Source organism: Callorhinchus milii, unplaced genomic scaffold (genome assembly GCF_018977255.1).
Source record: "Callorhinchus milii isolate IMCB2004 unplaced genomic scaffold, IMCB_Cmil_1.0 Scaffold15, whole genome shotgun sequence".
NCBI classification, from domain to species: domain Eukaryota; kingdom Metazoa; phylum Chordata; class Chondrichthyes; order Chimaeriformes; family Callorhinchidae; genus Callorhinchus; species Callorhinchus milii.
This window is the reverse complement of record NW_024704756.1, coordinates 4,700,718-4,712,779: the sequence shown is the minus strand read 5'-3', so window position 1 is coordinate 4,712,779 and position 12,062 is coordinate 4,700,718. Positions and strand designations below refer to the sequence as shown.

General features: G+C 47.5%; 1 non-coding gene across 1 annotated transcript; it reads right to left on the bottom strand.

Moving 5' to 3' along the window:
• Positions 1–6,337: 6,337 nt before the first annotated feature.
• Positions 6,338–6,410, bottom strand: trnav-uac. The gene has a single exon. It is a non-coding gene; the product is annotated as a tRNA-Val (tRNA).
• Between the last annotated feature and the right edge of the window lie 5,652 nt (positions 6,411–12,062).

Genomic DNA, 12,062 nt, shown 5'->3' with positions numbered 1-12,062 from the left:
CATCGCTCTGCCTCTCCCTCTCTGTGCCTGCAGGTAAAAGTGGTGAAGCATTTGGGAGATGGAAAACACTGCGTGTGTTACTCTTCCCCTCTCTGTGTGCAGGTTTGTGTTCTCATTACAGAAACCAAAGCCCTGAAAAACCTTAATTTCTAAAAGCACTAAAATTGCTAAAAATTGCTTTAAAAAATGAAAAATCGAATTAATAAACCCTCAAAATCAGAAGCGTTGAGCATATTGTTATCTGCCTGTGTTCTGCCCATTAGAAATAAAATGTGCTTCAATCACTGCTCACAGTGGGCTTGGAATAAGTCTTAACTTTCCCCTGTTGTGTGATCCTGGATCAATTTCTACACCCTTCCCTGCTGTGCAGCATGTCTGATGTTAATCCCAGTTTTGTTGCTATTCCCGCAAATGCTACCTGCTGTCGCTATTTCATTTACAATAATAAATATTGCATTTGATATAATGATTTATTTTATTACATTGTCGAGATGTCTCAAAACTTTTCCAAGTGTAAAGTGTAATGACTGTATTTGTAGACGAACACAGCAGCCAACTTTGCACACAGCGATGTCCCCCAAATGTGTATGAATCGAATGATCAATTTTATCTGGGGGAATTGTTGGCGTAGACAACAGTAGAAATTCAACAGCAACAACACATTACATTTGTATAGTGCATTTCACGTCAGCAAGACGTTTCAGGGAGATGGGAAACACTGCGTGTGTTACTTTTTCCCTCTCTGTGTGCAGGTTTCTGTTCTCATTACAGAAACCAAAGCCCTGAAACTTCGCAAATTCACTTCACTGTTCGAATCGTGCAATGGGATCTTTTAACATCCACCCGTCTCATCTGAAGCACGGAACCTCCAACAATGCAACCTCGATTAGTTTACTGGTTACTACATGCCGTGCTTCCCAACCAGTAATGCAGTGCTGCTCACAAGATCTTAAATGAATCTGCAATTGTCCCACAGCATTGAGCTTGGGTGGGGTGTGAAACCTGTGCACAGAGACCACCCACCATCAGTCCAAATGTTGAGTCAGCCATTCTATCTCTACAAAGGGATTTGTTTTCCTGCCCAAGTCACTGTACTTTCAGTACCTGCTCACAGGCATCTATCTGTCTGTCTGTGAGTTATTTGTTACAAGAGAGGTGGTGGCTCAATAACCTGCACTTCTTTCCCTCTGTCCCTTCACATTTTGTTTTCTCCTTTTTTCCCAAATGCATAAAGTTAGGTTGCCTTGTGTTAGTTATGGGACACAAATATGTCATCACCAATACGCAGTGCTAAACTCCCCCCACCCCCCCTTTCATTACTGAGAGGAGCAGTTGAACTCCATCTTAAAGATGGCAGGCAGCTATTATTACGCTCCCTAGTCACATCTTGTGAAATAAATAAGCTCTGTTCAATAAATAATGCAGAATGCTGTATTTAACCTCTCCGCAAGCCCTTGAAACTCTAGCAGGGAATGCAAGCCTCCGAACGTAACGTTGTGACTTTATGGTCTATTTCAAGAGTAGAGTAAAATGAGAAGCATCTGTGGCCTGGCTACTAAAGGACATTAAGCATCAAAACTGCAGAGAATTTTTTTTCTGACGATGTGAAATCCTTCCTTCAGATGAGATGTTAAGCCACCTGCTTGTTCAGGTGGACGTTAAAGATTCCATGGCACTATTCAAAAAGAGAAAGGAGTTTTCCTGGTGTCCTGACCAATATATCCTCCAAATAAAATTGATCACTCACTCCATGGCTGTTTGTGGGACATTGTTGTGTGCAAACTGGCTGCCATGTTTCGCCCAAAAATACACAGTCAATCCACTTTACACTGAAGCTGTATGTTCCGGCTCGCTGGACGGCCAGGGTCTGAGTGTACATAATGTCTTGTCACGTAAAAGAAGTTTTTTAAACACACCAGACTGGCTCTCAATTCCAGACTCAGGAGTTCAAAGTTGCGGTGTAAATTATGAATTCCATGTAATTCAGGTATTCACTTAATGAAGGAGTTTCTCCCGATGTCCTGGCAACAATCCCCTCGAAAAAAAAATTGGTTATTCGTTTCAGGGCTGTTTGTGGGACATTGCTATGCGCAATTGGGCTGCTGCGTTTGCCTATGAAATAAAGTCACTCCACTTCACTGTAAATTCCCTGAAGCACTTTAAGATGTTCTCCTGATGTTAAAGGCACTATGTAAAATACAATAAATATTCTTGCAGTATATGATGTGTTTCCAAGTTCATAACTGCTTTCTTCCCTCCCACTCTGCTTTCAGACGTTTTCGGAGATGTGATAAGGTGCTGTATGACAATTGTAAGGATTATTATCATAAAAGCAAATAGGCTGAAATTGCCCAGCAGAATGATCAACAACTAAAGAGGGGTTAATATTTTTGGATGTTACTGGAATGACTGGCCTGGAGATGCCCCTTTATGGGATAGAGGAGAACAAGTAAGACCAGAGCGACACAGCAAAGACAATGGGCAGAAGTTAAAGTTTAAACCGTTAATAACAAGCACAAAGGGTCAGTTCGTGGGTCATTGACAGTCAGGGAAATGTTGAAAAGCGGTGTTAAGGTAGGGTCACCATATTTTGTAAACCAAATCTCGACACGCGCACAAAAAAATGAACTGGCCACAATTCCTGATGTTGGCAGTCACTGGAGAAGTGTGTGGTAATGACTCTTGATGAGCGTATCTGATTTAAAATTTTATTGTCCTTGCTCACTGTGTTGCTGTACTAAGGACAAGGCAAATTTGGGGAAATCAGGGATGCATGATCACACTATGTTAAGGAGCTGCACAATATATAAAGGGAGAGTTAAAATGCATTCTCTCTGGCCGGTCCAAGCTCAGACTAAACCCACACTCGACTCTGCCTCCCCCCCTCACCAACTCGGCCTGGTGATCTGCCACGGTCAAGCGCTCTAGCATCCTACCCTGCGTGAGGGCTATATAAATGCAAGTTGTTGTCGTTGTTGTCTGTGCCAGGTAATCAAACAGCTTTGATCCCTCCCGAGAGGAACAAGAAAACATAAAAGGATGTGAAAAGTGTGAGGCTGCCCTCAGTAGGTTGTTGTGACATTGTCCTTTCTGTTGGAGCTCAAGTGACTGAGGGTTGCAACTGCCTTGAAGTGCACACAATGGAACTAAATAGCCAGTGAGCGAAGAGGTTGTCCCAGACACCTTCCCATTGCTGAAGAGTCAGGAACTTGTCAACGCAGTAAAGCTCTCCATGAACATTTCTGCACCAAAAACTGATGATGAAGACAATGGGTGAGAAATGATCCTACTATTAGGACTGTTTGTGGGACACTGCTGTGCGCAATTGGCTGCTGTGTTTTGACCACCAAATATACAGTCAATTCACTCTACAGTATATTCTGTGAAGGGCTTTGAGACTTCTCGACGATGTGATAAAGTGCTATATTTTCTTATTCTCTTAGGAATTAACACGATGGGATATAGTACAAAGGTAGTTCAGGACATATGTGCATGCGACCGCCAGGAAGGTGAAAGGCGAATTAGATGGACCGTGGTCTTTTTTTTCTCCTAGCATTTCTTATGTTATGTTATATATCAAATGCAAGGATTATTTATCATTGCTGTTAACGACAGCTGAGGTGTTCAGACTGCATAAAGTTGTGGACGAAAATAAATCTGACGTTGCGAAGTGCAGTGAATTTGATGATTTGGGGAGAGAGCGAGACAGACAGACAGACAGACAGAGAGAGAAAGTACAGTATTAAGAGATGAGTTTATTTCCAACTCCTGCAAATTCAGGCGTGAAACAACAGCACTCGAACTGTAACTAAGGCCTTGTAAAAGGCCACGCGAGAGCTCTGTTGCGAGGCACAGCACTGAGCAGCGCTGCTCAGGTGGGATAGTAAAACCAGCTGTGACCTGCAGATGGCATAAGGTGTGTACTTATGTTACACACACTCGCCGCCTGTTTTCGTGAACTCAAAAACGACAGATGTTCGTGCTGGGAAATGACACGCAGGTCAGGCTGGGATCCAGACCAGCCCGACTGCGCTCCAGCATTGGGGCAGGTCAGAGGCGACGTTAACGACGTAGGAACTGCTTCTAAGAAAGAAGACCGAGGGTCCGTCCAGTTGGGCTTCCACCATCCCTGCCGGTCGTGTGCGCGTGTCGTCGTGTCCCAAACTATACGCCGTATTCCCAAGATATCATTTCCTGACGGAAATCTGCCTCGTTCGCTTTGTGTTCATTTTTGCTCGGAAGGTTCTCTTTTGAGAGCTGCGGGATTTAGAGTGGAGGAGAGGGGAAGTGGGTGGAGGGGAGTGCGGTGGGGGTGGGGGGGGGGAGGAAAGGAAGGTGGGGGAAATCTCTTAACGAGCTGCTGACCCTTGGGACCCAGCAGGAGGCGCTGAAGCACACACACCCCCCAACCCCCCCCCCCCCCACCCAATGCACAGGGAGAGAGAGAAAAAAACAAAGGGAGAGGAATACAGCCCTGGGCTGAAACAAACACATTTGCCTGGAGAGGGCAATCCCAACAAAGCTCTCAACCCACTGCCCAAACACTTGGAAAGCAACCCCCACCCCACCCCTCCCACCCACACCCCCAACCACAACACCCCCCACTCCCCCACCCCACCCCTCCCACCCACACCCCCAACCACAACACCCCCCCACTCCCCCACCCCACCCCTCCCACCCACACCCCCAACCACAACACCCCCCCACTCCCCCACCCCACCCCTCCCACCCACACCCCCAACCACAACACCCCCCACTCCCCCACCCCACCCCTCCCACCCACACCCCCAACCACAACACCCCCCCACTCCCCCACCCCACCCCTCCCACCCACACCCCCAACCACAACACCCCCCCACTCCCCCACCCCACCCCTCCCACCCACACCCCCAACCACAACACCCCCCCACTCCCCACCCCACCCCTCCCACCCACACCCCCAACCACAACACCCCCCCACTCCCCCACTCCCACCCACACCCCCAAGCACAACACCCCCCCACTCCCCCACTCCCACCCACACCCCCAAGCACAACACCCTCCCACAACACCCTGAAACTCTCTCCTCCCTCCCTGACTGCCTCCTTCCTTCCTGCTTCCCCGGCTACTTCCTAAGAAGGTTTTAAAGGGATTATTTTTGATATATATATATATATATGGATAGATAGATAGATAGATAGACAGACAGACAGACAGACAGACAGACAGATAGATAGATAGATAGATAGAGACAGACAGACAGACAGACAGATAGACAGACAGACAGACAGACAGAGATAGATAGATAGATAGACAGACAGACAGAGATAGAGAGAGATAGATAGATAGATAGATAGATAGATAGATAGATAGATAGATAGATAGACAGACAGACAGACAGACAGACAGACAGAGAGAGAGATGCATTTTATTTTGCAAAGAAATGCAGACGCGTCGGGAGCAGCAAAACAGTAACAGCCTCAGGAGCCAAATGTATCGGTTTATCAGCTGATCGCCCATCTCCAGCTCAGCCCACACTGCCCTCTCCCCTCTCTCTCTCTCTCTCTATCCTCTCTCTCTCTCTCTCTCTATCCTCTCTTTTTTTCTCTCTCTTTTCTCTCTCGTCCCTTTCCTTGTGATGAATTCCTTTCTCGTTTTTTTTAAAAAAACACGTGCGCTTTTATGGTTTCTTTCTTTTTATTTTGTTGCACTTCCGAAGCCATTGCATCGCAGGAATTTGCACCTGTGGGGCTGCAAAAAAGAAATTAGTGCAAAAAGAATTTTTTTTTTTTTTTTGCTCACCCCTTTTTTTTTGGAGGTGGTAGGATGGGGTGGGGGGGGGGGGGTAGATGGTGGGGGGGGGGGGGGTAGAAAAAATTTGCTGCCAAAGGTTACGTGTTATTAGGATCAGTCCCAGTCTGGGTCTGGTTTCTCAGGAACAGTCTGGTCACCAGGTTGTGGATGTCATTGGATTCAAAACCCACAGCAAACCTTCAGCACTTAATAATAATAATAATAATAATAATAATTGTTAGTTTCCTGGTTTAGTATGGATTATTTTAGTACATTTCTTATTGGGGAGGGGGTGGGGGGAGAACATACGTTGTCTGGTCATTGCAATTTGTTTTATTCTGCATTATTTTTTTTGGGGGGGGGTGGGGGTGGGGGGCATTGGGGGGAGAGGTTTGTTTTCTTTTGGCCCATTTTAGATTGTAAATCAAGAAGAGTTCAAAACACTCGAAAGCGACGGGATGGTTGGGGGGTGGGGGGGGGGGGGGTTCTTGTCACAAAACACACACGTACACAGGTGTGTTTTTCCACCCCCAAAATTTTTTTTAAAAAATTTAAAAAAAAATAGTGGTTCCACTGGGGCTCGAACCCAGGACCTTCTGCGTGTAAAGCAGACGTGATAACCACTACACTATGGAACCAATTGATTGCAATCGGACCTCACAACAGAGGAAAGCAGCGGAGCAATCATGCACTGTTGCATTTAACTGCAAAAACAATAATACTAATAATAATAATAAAAATAATCTTAGCATTTGATGCGGCGCCTTATCGCACCGTAGAGACGTCTCGAAGTGCTTCCGGGACACCTGCAAGTACAGGATAGCGCTGTACAGTGTCTGTGGTGCGCTTTGAGACGTCTCGAAGATGCGATAAGGCGCCGCATCGAATGCAAGGTTCACTATTATTATCACTATTACTGTTGTTGTGTCAAAGCGCAAGTATTAGTAACTGTGGGTACGATGCGGCCGCCGGTTTCCTACAGCAGTGTCCCACAAACAGTCGTGGGAATGAGCTGTTCAACTGCCAAACACTTTCGAGAGACGTCCTCCTGAACGCGAAAGTCGCTGTGTAAGTGTCAACCGTATTATGTTAAACTGCTTTAAGCTCGCGCCGCACTCCCACGTCTCCGTGTGTCTTAAAAGCTTACGCTGGAGGGTTTTTTGTGTGTTGGTGTGGAAGCTGCTTTGCAAGTGCGAGTGGCTGTGGTCAAATGGGTTTTTGTTTCATTTCGATTTGCATAGTAGGAGTTCAAGTCCGTTAACGTTGGCATCATTGGGAAATCCTCCCGATGTGAAAGGCACTATACAAATGTAATTTTGTGTCTGTGTTGTATTGTATTACCTTTTCCCGCTGCCAAACAACTACAATCACGGTTACCAAACTTTGTCCCAGAGCTTTGGGTCGTGCGACAAGAATACCTTCAGTTTTCTTCCATAGAACTGTAGAACCATAGAAATCTACGGCACAGAAGGAGCCCATTCGGCCCGACGTGTCGGTGCCAGCTCGCTCAAGAGCAATCCTTTCAGTCCCACGTACCTGCCCTTTCCCCAACCCCCTGTAGTTGACTCTTTTTAAGGTATTTGTCTTTTTCCCTCCTACCCGAAGGCGATGATTTGCCCTGAGGGGGTGCGGGAGAGGGGAGATTCTACAACACGACTGCTTGCCTTTCAGAACCTGCCCATTGGCCATCTGCATGTCTGAACCCGGACGGTGTGTTTTGGTGAGCTGTGTGACTCTGGAGGATGGGGAGAGGAGAGACAGCGTGAGACAACAACAACAACAAATTACATATATATAGCGCCTTCCACATTGGGAGGATGCCCCAAGGTGCTGGACAGTCAAGGATTTGCACCTGAGCTGTGGGTTGGGATGAGGAGGGGTGGATGGTAGGAAGGGTGGAGATACGAGAGTGACCAAAGGCTTGGAAGAAGAGGAGGGTCTTGAGACGGGCCTTGAAGGAGGCAAGGGAGGGGACGAGACAAAGGGACTGTGGGATGTGTGGACACAGCATCAAGTGCTGGTCTTCTATCCCTCATCACTTAGATACCTCTCAACCGTAGGTTTAGAAACAATCAAGATGTGGCATGTGGATTTTTTTTTATCTGTGTGAAGTGTAAATTATTGTAGGGGATGGAAGCTGTGAGCAAAGTGGCGTGAGCTGGGAGTAGCAACAAAAGGTGTGAGCTGGACTGTTTCCAACCACACAAAACACCTAAAGTCCCAGACACGTAAAACAAAGACGGAGGCTGAGCTGTGAAGAAGCCAAGTGTATTTTAAGGGAGAAACGCGGCAGCTAACTACGCACAGCAGTGTCCCACAAACAGTCATGGATTTGAATGACCAAATTCCAGTTGTTGTGAACTTTACCATCACATGGGTTCAGTTGGTGTGTCAGCCAGACTCAGTTCAGCTGAGTCAGCAGGTTGTGGGTTCAAGCCTCATGTTGGGACTTGGAGCTCATATAGTCTTGGCTGAAATTCCTATCCAGGGATGTGTTGCAGTATTGTGGGAGCATACAGCATTGTTTGAAGTGCCATCTTGTGAGACCACCAGAAACAGCTTCAAGACGCTATCCTGAAGGGCACAATGGAAATACAAGTTGTTGTTGTGATAATCAACAGTTGGGCACAAATATTCTCCAGCACTCCCATCCTGGTGTGTTGCCAATATTCTTCCATGCATGAGAACGACCTTCAGACTTTGCTTGTGTCTGTGGCACACGGGGACCGTGGATCTCCCGACCTTGTGAAAGAACAATTGTAACTCTCATTACCCTGCATGCAAATTCGACACAATATTTTTAATGTTTTTTTAGAAGGCAATAATGCAGACCAACAACGGATCCGCAAGAGGTTTGCCTTAAGTGATAAGAACATGTTGTAACCAGCCACTCAATGCCTTAGATTGCACTGAGCTATACATCATGTCATCACAAAGGTTTTCACCACGCATGAGGCTGAAAGCTGCCTCGATGTGGAACCTGAGTGATAATCTTCATAATCTTTGCATTTAATACAGCGCCTTAGCACGTCAACATGATGTCTGAAAGCACTTCGCAGGATTTTTCTGTGAAGTGTAGTGACTGCGCATATGTAGCTCCCACAAACAGCCATGGAGTGAGTAACCAATTTTATCTGAGGGATTGTCGACCACGACATTGGGAGAAACTCCCTTGTCTTTTTGAATTGTGTCATGGGATCTTTAACATCTCACCTGAAGGACAGCACCTCCGACAATGCAACACAGCATTGCGTTGGATCGTCAGCTTGGACGATGTGATTCCAAGTCCCGACATGAGGCTTGAACCCACAACCTTCTGACTCAGAGGCGAGAGTGCTACCACTGTGCCAGACTGACACAATTATACCGGACCTTGCAATTACTGCACGTTGCCAACAGTGCTGTAATATGACCAGAACGAAATTCTCTCAATTAGGTGTCTGTCTGATCTCAAATGTGTGAAAGACTATGTTTTCTTGTTAACAAGGTGTCAGCCAAGCTCAGTTAGTAACACTCTCAACCGCTGAGGAAAAAGGTTGTGGGTTGAAGTCCTGTGTATCAAGCTGGAACTTTGACCTCTTTGTCTAAACTGGCAGTCCAGTGCGGAGGAAACACTGCATTGTCAGAGGTGGTGGCCTTCAGATGAGACGTTAGAAAGAAAAGAAAGCTTTGTCCTGAGCCAACAATCCCCCAGATAAAACTGGTGGTTCATTTTATGGCAGCCTGTGATACATTGCTGTGTATAAATTGACTGCCGCGTTAGCCAACAAGTAACTACACTTTCCAGTAAAATTCTCTGAAGTGCTTTGGTGACGTTTTGACAATGTGATAAGGTGCTACATGAAATGCAACGATTGTTATACGATTATTATTATTATAATTAACGTGGAAGTGCTTTGAGCCGTTTCAACGCTTTGTCAAATGCAAAGATAATCTTTATTATTATAATAATGTGAAAGGCTTTAATCAACCGCACTAGACTAATATTGTCTCTCCTGTAGTTTGCTATAACTGTAACAATTGCATCATCGATGACAACAACAAAATTACATTTGTATAGCACCTTCGATGTCGGGAGGACGTCCCAAGGCACTGGATAGTCAGAGTTTAGGAGCTGAGCTGGGGGTCAGGATCGGGAAGGGCGGAGGGCAGGGGGGGAAGCAGGGAGATCGAAAACGCAGTCGAAGAGGAGGGTCTTGAGATGGGTTTTGAAGGAGGCAAGGGATGTGGTGAGGCAGAAGGACTGCGGGATGGAGTTTAAGAGGGTGGGGGCAGAGTGGCAGAACGCCCGCCCGCCAATAGTGGGGTGAGCGAGGTGGGGGATGTGAAGCAGGCCGGAGCCACATGAGCGGAGGGAGTGAGCAGGATGGTAGGAGGTTACGAGGTTGCAGAGGTAGGGGGGAACAAGACTATGGAGGGCTTTGAAGGTGAGGACCAGGATCTTGAACTGTATCCTCTGTGTGATAGGAAGCCAGTGGAGTTGGGCAAGGATGGGGGTGATAGTGTCACGGAGCCTGATGCGGGAGAGGACACGGGCTGCAGACTTCTGGATGATCTGCAGCCTATGGAGGGAGGAGTTAGGGAGGCCAACAAGCAATGAGTTTGCATAGTTAAGCCTCGATAGCTTGTATGGGGTTTCGGTGGCCTGCGGTTTGAGACAGTGGCGGAGCCAGGCGATGTTGCGGAGGTGGGGAAGGCAGAGCGAGTCATGGCACAGATGTGGGGTAGAAAGGATAGTTGAGGGTCAAACAAGACCCCAAGGTTCCGAGAAGGGGGGAATAGGGGGGGGGTAGGGGAGGAACCATGGATGGTGATGCTGTCAGCGCCTGAGGTGTAGAGGTGCTGACGGGAGAGCCTTGGTCTTGTGACATTCAACTGAAGAAAATTAGCTCTCATCCAGGACTTGATATCTGTCAGACATTCAGTAAGGACAGCAATGGTCCTGGAGTCAAGGGTGGAGGCAGAGAGGTAGAGTTGGGTGTCGTCCGCATACACGTGTAAGTTGACCACATGTCTGGGGATGATGTCACCAAGGGGGAGCATATAGATATTGAAGAGGAGGGGACCAAGGACAGAGCCTTGAGGAACACCACACAAGATGGTGCAGGGGCTGGAGGAGAAACTGTTTGTGGAGATGAAGTGGAAGCAGTGTGAGAGGTATGATCTGAACCAGTCAAGGACAGAGCCGTGAAGGTTGAGGTGAGAGGAGAGGCGGTGGATGAGGATAGAATGGTCAACTGTGTTGAAGGCAGCAGAGAGGTCAAGGAGGACGAGGAGGCAGAGGGAGCCCTGGTCACAGATGGACAGAATGTCATTTGTCACTTTGACCAGAGCGGTTTCTGTGCTGTGGGCGGCACGGAAACTCGATTGGAGGGATTCATGAAGGGAGTGGCGGGCGAGGAAGGAGCAAAGCTGGGAAGCAACAACTTGTTCCAAGACCTTGGAGAGAAAAGGGAGGTTGGAGATGGGGCGGTAGTTTGAGATAGAGATGGGTCCAGGGAGGTTTTTTTTTAAGGAATAGGAGTGATGACGGCATTTTTTAGTGGGGTGTGAACAGTACCAGTGGACAGGGAGAGGTTCATGAAGTCTGTGAATAGACGAGCAAGGAGGTGGAGCTAGGAGACAAGTAGGGATGGGGTCGAGGGAACAGCTGGTCGGTTTCATGCGGGTTATAGTGGTGGTGAGAGAGGAGTCGGAGACAGGTTCGAAGGTGTGGAGGGAGGAATGGGTAGGGGCCGGAGTGGGAGGAGGAGATGGGGAGGAGGTAGCAGATGCAGTGGCAGAGGCAGCTGAGTAGATCCCCTTGACTTTGGATTCGAGGAAGTCCAGCATCACCTCGCAGTTAGCATTTGAGGTGAGGATGGACGAGGCGTGAAAGGGTGGGTGGAGTAGCCAGTTGGTAATGAGGAAGAGGAGCCTGGGGTTGTCTTTGGCCTCCAAGATTGTCTTGGAGCAATAGGATTTGATAAGGTCCAGCCAGATCTGATGATGGACCTTAAGTTTGATTTAAGCCAGGTCGGTTCAGCGGCATGCACCTGTGCTTTAAGGGAGCGGAGGTGGCTGATGTTACCAAGGTGACTTACGGGAATAGGAGACGTTCGGGAAGAGAGGGGAACAAGGGACTTGAGAGCGGAGTACCTTTGTAGGTGAAACAAATCCAGTATTTTCAATACCAATGAAATCGTGCATGTTAACCCCATAAGGCTGGGCTTGCACTGCATTACAAGGTTATACCCTGTGTCAACTATCCCAGAGTCCTGCAGGGTAGTGGTTAGTGGGCTTGCCTCGCA